We start from the raw sequence: 8,570 nt of genomic DNA, 5'->3' as shown, positions 1-8,570 counted from the left end.
ATTTTAAGCATATGAAAAAAAAGTGCAGCATAATACAAAAAAATCTCATTTTACTACATTGTTTTTTACTGTTACTCAGTCTTTTAATGTTAATTGTTTAGTTTTTTAGGGGGGATGTTTTGTGGTTCTTTTCTGTGTTTTGGTGTCTTTCGAGCGACCAGCCCGCCAATAATCATATGCTCAGTTTTAATTAATTTAATTTAGCATTATTTGTGGATAATTAAGGTTATTTTAATTTAAGTCTATATTCTTGGTCACAGAAAAACATAAAAAAGTGAAAAAATTCAGTGTTTCTGAGGTTTGAACGAATTACTTGTATTTACATTATTTTAAATGGGAAAAATTGATTCAGGTCTCGTTTCCCGTCACGAACTTCGTCCTCTAATGAATTAAGTTCGTGAGTCGAGGTACCACTGTAATTAATAAAAACAATAAAAAAAAAACATTTGTAAATTTAGTTTATTGATGTGAACTCTTGCTGTAGCAGAAAGGAAGCATGACATGTAAGCTACATATAAATAGATAAACTAATAAAACATGTTGATTAATAATAATAATAATAATAAATACACTTAAAAAAACTCACAAGCCCAGGCACTCAGACTCCTTGCTCTGTCTCTTGAGAGCCATGATCAGAGCCTCCATTGACTCCGTAAAGATCACAGCACCATTGGCAAAGTCAAGATCAGTGAATTTTTCTTCATCAACAGATGCCCCACAGCCTCCGCACCCCACAATTCTGCCCAGTGCCTAGTGCATGCAAGCACTGAACAGAGTAGGAGCAAGAACACACCTCAAACAAGCCCCAGAATCAACTGGGAAGAAGACGGAGATTCTGCCTCCGCTCTGCACAGCATTCACAGTACTGTACCAATATACAGGCCAGCCAAGACGTACAGCAATTTCAAGAGGATCCCATGAAGACTTAAGATGTCCCACAGGGCAACTTGATTAACTGAGATGAATGTTTTGTGAAAATCGACAAAGGCTGTGAAGAAACTCGATATTTGCATTTGAAAATCATGAGAACCCTCAGTGCCAGGATGCAATGACTTTACCCGACACTAAGAGCAATGTTTTGCCCCTGTAGCTCCTGCAATGTAAGCAATCACCCTTCCCTTTCCAGACAGGGACATCAAATCCCAATTCCCAGTCAGTTTGGATGATGCCTGTCTCCCAAATGGAAGCACAGATTAGATTAAGTGTTGCCGTACAGTGGGCGATACCTCAGCACCACACCAGTCCCGGTCCCCAACAGGTCTAACCTCATTGGCTCTCTGGCAGTTTCGACTCTTCTGAGGATCAGACTTCATAGGGCTTTCCCCCATCCCCTTCATGATGCGTGCAGCTTTCCTGTGGGCGGCTGCAGCAGAGCTAATCCTGCAGAGAGCGGAGTCCTGTCTGTTTCATCTGAGCTGTGTGAAGGTTTTACAATGGCTGGAGTGGCAATCCAACCACCAACCCCCAAATTTTCCCCTGCAAGTTGGAGGACCACCTCCAGGGCAGAATGCAGTTTAACCCCAAGACAAAAGGTACATAAAGGTAAATTATTAAAATAATGGATGAATATATATACACCCACTAAGCACTTTATTAGTAACACTACACTAATACGGGTAGTTCCTCCCTTTGCTCTCAAAACAACCTCAATTCATCATGGCATGGATTTCACAACATTCCATTGAGATTTAGGTCCATGCTGACATGATTGTATAATGCAGTGTTTGCAAATTTGTTAGTTACACATTCATTCTGTGAATCCCCTGTTCCACCACATCACAGGGTGTTTATTGGATTCAGATCCAGTGACTAGGAAGGCCACTGACTTCATTTATATGCTCTTGAAACCAGCTTGAGACGACCTGTGAAATGGTGCATTATCACCTTATAAGTACACATTAGGGGATGGGTAAATTGTGACATACAAGCAATAACTGATTGGTATTAACCGGCCTAAGGTGTGGCAAGAAAATATTTCCCACACCATTACAGCACCACCAGCCTGGACAAGGCAAGTTGGGTCCATAGATTCTTGCTGTTGATGCCAAATTCTGACCATACCATCTGTGCACCTCAGCAGAAACTGAGATACATCAGACCAGGCTAAGTTTCCAGCTATCTGCAGCCTCAACTTTCTCATGACAGGAATGGAACCTGCTATGGTCTTCTGTAGTTGCAACCCATCCACCCCAAGGTTCAACGTGTTGTACATTTTCTGATGCTTTTCTGCTGACCACAGCTGTTCTGAGTGGATATCTGAGTTACTGTTGCCGTTCTGTCAGCTCCGACCAGTTTGTTCATTCTCCTCTGATCTCGATAAACAAGGTGTTTCCATTTGCATAACAGCCCCTCACTGGATGCTTTTTGCACCATTCTGATTAAACTGTTATATATGAAAACCACAGGAGAGCAAAAGTTATATAAATACTCAAAGCAGCCCATCTGACACCAACAATCATCTCAAGATCAAAGTCACCGAGATCACATATTTTACTCATTCTGGCATTTGTTGTGAACATTAAACTGAAGCTCCTGACCGGTATCTACATAATTTTATGAACTGCACTGCAGTCACATGATTGGCTACCCATTGCTCTAGTAATTAGATAATAGCATGAATAATTAGGTGTTGATAATAATGAAGTGCTCAGTGAATGAATATTTATATTTCTTTGCCTCTGCGAGTTGTGTGTTTAAAACGTGGCTCGGAGTGCATTAATTTATGTCCCCTCATACCATGTTTACTACACATTTGGCTTACGTGTTCTTACATAAAGGCCAGCTTTTGGTCTTGAATAATTTCAAAACTAGCGACTAGCTTATGGTATTAACAACAAAAATTTTTTGAATTAATGATGATTTATTTTACTAATGTGTTTTGAGTTCATACAGTTGAAGTTAGAAGCTTACAGATATCTAAGTTGAAGTCCATCAATCCATCCTTCCATCGTCTTTAAGTTGAAGCCATTAAAACTCTCTTAACCACCTCACAGCTAAAGGTTTTGTAAGTTTGGTAGGACTTTGTGCGTGACACAAGTAATTTTTTCAACAATTGTTTAGAGACAGATTATTTTTAATTCACTAAATTACAATTCCAGTGGGTCAGAAGTTTACATATACTATGTTAGCATTTGGTAGCAAACGTTTCAGGAAGCCTTCCACAAACTTCTTACAATAAGTTGCTGGGATTTTGGCCCATTTCCCCTGATAGAACTGGTGTAAACAATCAGGCCTGTAGGCCTCCTTGCTTGCGCATTCATAGTCAAGTCTTTAAGGACCATTGTGTGCTGACTGTATTATAAGCTGTAAGGGTGGACTCTGAACCTGTTCTGCAGCAATGCTGCCTCATCGGGTATCCCTCTCCAGAGTAACTCAGATTTGTTCATCTGTGTCTAGTTTCCTTTGATGGACCAGCTTAGATAACCAGTTTAGCCTGTTCCCTTGAGGGGTTTTACTATGTATGTCTACAGGCCTGTAATAATATTTTCTTTAAAGACTGAGACCGAAGCTGCATCCTGAACATAGACTGGTAAACCATTTCACAATATAGGGGTCCTGTAGCAGAATGGCTTACCGCCCACTCTCACTTTATTTATATGTGGAACGACAAGGACGCCTGCATTCTGTGACCTGAGTGGACGTAATTCTGTCAAGTAGGCAGGAGCTAGACCTTTAAGTGCCTTATATGTAAATAGGAGAACTTTGAAATCAGCTCTAAACCTAATGGGAAGCCAATGCAGGGAACTAAAATCTGGGGTTATGTGTTAAACTTCCTGTTCCTGATGAGCTGCTGCATTTTCAATATATTTAATGTGCAATGTGTTCTCCCAGATAACAGAGTATTACAGCAGTCTAACGTACTGTATACGAAGGCATGTAGCAATTTCTCTGTGTCTTGAATAGTATGAAATCATCACAGTTTGGCAATGTGGCGTAGCTATCGGACGCATACCTTGGATACTGCATCAACATGTAATTTGTGTGTATCCAGGATGACACCTAGGTTACAGGCTGAGCTGCAGAGGGAAAAGTTCAGCCCTTTGGAGGGGAGTGCAGAGATTACAGAATTCCTATCTGTAGACCTGCATGTGTACGAAAAATGTATGGAGAATAAAGACAAAAAAGCTTCTAAGCTTCAAAGAATGCCATTTTTCAGCAATTCTATTGGTCACATTTCACTGGTGATGGCCAAATGAAGCGTCATAAACCACTATCTGTATTTTCTGACCCCACTAGATACCCCAAAGCAAGCCAAGAGCACCATCTAGTGCGGTTAAAAATATTGCAAATGGTTCATGAAACTTTAATTGGTCATCACTAGATTTCATCACTTTACATTCTATACTACAAGCCCCAGGTCAGGATTATCCCTCCATTTTTAAATATTCATTGTATTTTTAATAAAAATGGAAATGTTGCTATTTGACAAATTTTGCACTTGTTGGTCTGGACTTGCCATCTAGCATAATGAGCATATTGCCAGTGAGCCGATGGCTATTGTCCCCCCTCCCTGGTTGCCAAAATGTATTACTCTATGAAAATTTACCTTGGTGACCTCCCTCCTTGTCAAAATTCATCATGCAGGACTCCCACAAGGTGGCAAAATTTCTCATGGGCAACATCAATAATAATTCAGTGTTATTATGGACCGTATTTCAGCATTACTGTGCTGCCGAGGACTTCAAGAAATCACTATCTACAAACCCAAAACCCCCCCACTCCATCAACAGTCTGAGCCTTACCAAGCATATATATATATATATAGTTATCCATCCATCTTCTACTACTTTTCCGGTCAGGTTGCGGGGGCAGCAGTCTAAGCACGGAAACCCAGACTTCCCTCTCCCTGGCCTCTTCTTCCAGCACCTTCCCAGGCCAGCCGAGAGACATAGTCTCTCCAGCGTGTCCTGAGTCTTCCCTGGGGTCTCCTCCCAGTGGGACATGCCTGGAACACCTCACCAGGGTGGCGTCCAGGAGGCATCCTGACCAGATACCCTAGCCACCTTACCTGGCTCCTCTCGATGCGGAGGAGCAGCGGCTCTACTCTGAGTCCCTCCGGAATGACCGAGCTTCTCACCCTATCTCTAAGGGAGAGCCCAGCCACCTTGCGGAGTAAACTCATTTTGGCCGCTTGTACTAACACCCTCAATGCACTGGCTGCGCCTAGAAATACTGTCCATAAAAGTTATGAACAGAATATGTAACAAAGGGCGGAGTCTAACCCTCACTGGAAACGAGTCCAACTTACTGCCGACAATGTGGACCAAGCTCTGATACCGGTTGTACAGGGACCAAACAGCCCTAATAAGGAAGCCCGGCACCCCATACTCCCCACAGGACTCCCCGAGGGACGCAGTCGAAGCCCTTCTGAAAGTCCACAAAGCACATGTAGACTGGTTGGGCAAACTCCCATGCACCCTCCAGGACCCTGCTGAGAGTATGGTGCACTGTTCCACGGCCAGGGCGAAAACCACTCTGCTCCTCCTGAATCCAACAATCTGATGGACCCTCCTCTCCAGGACCCCCGAATAGACCTTACCAGGGAGGCTGAGGAGCGTGATCCCCCTGTAGTTGGAACACACCCTCCATTCTCCCTTCTTGAAGAAGGGGACCACCACCCCGGTCTGCCAATCCAGAGGCACTGCCCCTGGTGTCCACACGATGGTGCAGATGCGTGTCAACCAAGACAGCCCCACAACATCCAGAACCTTGAGGAACTCCAGGCAGATCTCATCCACTCCCGGGGCCTGGCCACCGAGGAGCTTTTTAACCACCTCTGCTACCTCCACCCCAGAAATAGGGGAGTCCTCCCCCAAGTCCCCAGACTTTGCTTCCTCATTGGAAAGCGTGGCAGTTGGATTCAGGAGATCTTCAAAGTATTCCTGAGCTGAGATCAGCAGCGCTCCATCCCCACCATAAACAGTGTTGATGCTGCACTGCTTTCCCGCCCTGAGCTGCCGAATGGTGGACCAGAATCTCCTTGAAGCTCTCCGGAAGTTGTTCTCCATGGCCTCACCAAACTCCTCCCACACCTGAGTTTTTGCCTCGTTTCACTTGGCCTGCCAGTGCTCATCAGCTACCTCTGGAGTCCCACAGGCCAAAAAGGCCCGATAGGACTCCTTTTTCAGCTTGACAGCATCCCTCACCGCCAGTGTCCTCCAGCGGGTTGGGGGATGACCCCCGTGACAGGCACCAACTACCTTACGGCCACAGCTCCAGTCAGTTGTCTCCACAATGGAGGCACGGAACATGGCCCATTTGGACACAATGTCCCCCGCCTCCCCTGGGACATGGGTGAAGTTCTACCAGAGGTAGGAGTTGAAGCTCTTCCTGAATCAAGAATAAAGATAACAAAAATAAGTCACAGTACTCCAACAACACTCTGAAGCTAACTTCAGCTGCCCACTGCTATGTCACGAAAGTCACATATGGGTTAAATGCAGAGCCCACATTTCATTGTTGTGCTCTGTGTGCTGTGGTGTGTTGACAATGACCACTGTTCACTAAATTCTAATTCTTTATGTTATTTGTTATTAGGAGTTTATGGATTATTTATGTACATTTTACTCTGAAAAATATAAGTATTACAGTGCCATAAATCAGAAATGTCTTGAATATACAGTACTGTGCAAAAGTCTTAGACACTCAAAAGAAATGTTTAAAGCTATTTATCTGGGTAGTAATTGCACATTTTCTTAGAACAAAAAATATAATTTAACATAAGAACATATGAGAATTACGAGTAACACATTAAAAACTAGTAAGAATGTCTTCTGTTCTCCAAAAAGTTAATGATATCTACTTGGATAGCTAGATGAGCACCATTTCAGTTCCCAAACCTCTCCTCAGTGGCACCTGAACCATTCCATGTATTTATTAAATTTCACCACCAGCTCGCTTAATTAATTAACTTAATTAGTTTAAAAAGTGAACGAGATATTGAATAGATATATGAGGTGGGCTAGTGGTCAGGTCAAAACATACACGGGTGTATTGTATGGTTGCTGGAAATAACAGGGTTATTTTAGCAGAGGTTTTGAAATGGCTAAGCTGACACACTTTGCCAGGTGTAACAGCATTTACACCAACATGACAGTTATTTAAACAAATGATTTTTTTTTACTGCCTAAGACTTGTGCACAGTACTGTAAAAACATAAATGTCACGTTGGATGAGATGGGTTTTAATGACGAAATACTTAATGGTGTATCACAAAAAAGAGTCAGTTGTCACAGAAAGGCTTTTTAATCTATTCTTAAACAACAACAACATAGGGGACACTAGGCAGTAGCCATTGAACAATATAGTCACTGAAGCAGGAGTTTTATATGATTTAGTAACTGGGTGTTTCATGCCATTAGTTATTTTAAAATTCAATATAATGAAACATAACTAAAAAGACCACCTTTTACTACTTTAGACGTATACTCAAATTCAGAAATGATATAAAACAAATTTTAGCTGTTGAGCTGTAGAACCACTACATTATAGGTGGCAGGTTCGTCAATGGCAGTCTACGGGCCAGATCCAACGTACCTAGAAAAATATTTGCCTTCTTTTTTTTGTACCACAAAAGCTGTCTGACATAGACAACTACTTGAATAGAATTACACGATTTCCCAACAAATGTGACCTTGTATCTTACTAATCAGTATGCTAAATTCCAACCCCGAAGAGGCTGAATTGTTCTTAAGTTTATTCTTAAAATAACCAATACTCAGACAAAACTCATTTGAAACATAGCTGCAATTTTTATAGAGCACTGTGGAACAAAGGGGCCCACGGTTTAAACTAATTGCCAGACCCTGACTTAGGCTAATTTGGGGCAGATCTTTGCGCCGGCGCAGTGTTGATTTTCAGACCCCTGCCATAGTTTCTGGGGTGTTCAGCAGCAGTACGCTCTGAAAGCTGTGCCGTTCCCCTGAGAAACGGTTTCTGTGCCGCCGGACCACCTTCAGCCAAAGCACAGTGGCTGCTCAGGCATAAAGCGGAAGAGCAGACTGCGCCAGACATGGTGGAGGGGAACCTGGAATAACTCACTTATGCGTAGGCTTTTGGAAAGTGAACCTGCACTTTAAAGTTTGTGCCGGGAACCTGTGCTAGCGTTCCTGTAGCTACGCAATCCTGTAGTTTTTGTAGTACCCCCCTAACCCAGTTGTGTAAATGCTGAAGCATAAGTTTCATTCATTGATAGGTTGTGGCCGCAACTTTGGCACACAACGCTGCGTTGGTGATGGTGTGCATGATTTGAACAGTGTAAGTGTCATGATCCGCTCGTCATTTCCTCATGTGTGCCACGCCCCCTCATTAACCTCGTGTGAGACCCTGATGGTTCTCAGCTGTTTGCTGTTATTTCCGGCTTGTCCTGTGTCTCAGTCCGCGTCTGAGCCAGTTCCCCAGATCGGTCAATGATTTTAGTACTTCGTTGCTTGCTGTGTTCCCCCGGTCCCTTCTGTAAACCATCGTATCTAGATCTTAGCCTGTCTGCCTCATCCTTACCCGCTGCCTGCCTGCCCGACGGACCACGAACATAACAGTAAGATCTTCAGGAAGGTTCCTGTATTTGGATT

The sequence above is a fragment of the Brienomyrus brachyistius genome, chromosome 10 (assembly GCF_023856365.1).
Source record: "Brienomyrus brachyistius isolate T26 chromosome 10, BBRACH_0.4, whole genome shotgun sequence".
In the NCBI taxonomy this organism is placed as follows: Eukaryota; Metazoa; Chordata; class Actinopteri; order Osteoglossiformes; family Mormyridae; genus Brienomyrus; species Brienomyrus brachyistius.
The sequence above is the reverse complement of the archived record's forward strand: the minus strand, read 5'-3'. Positions refer to the sequence as shown.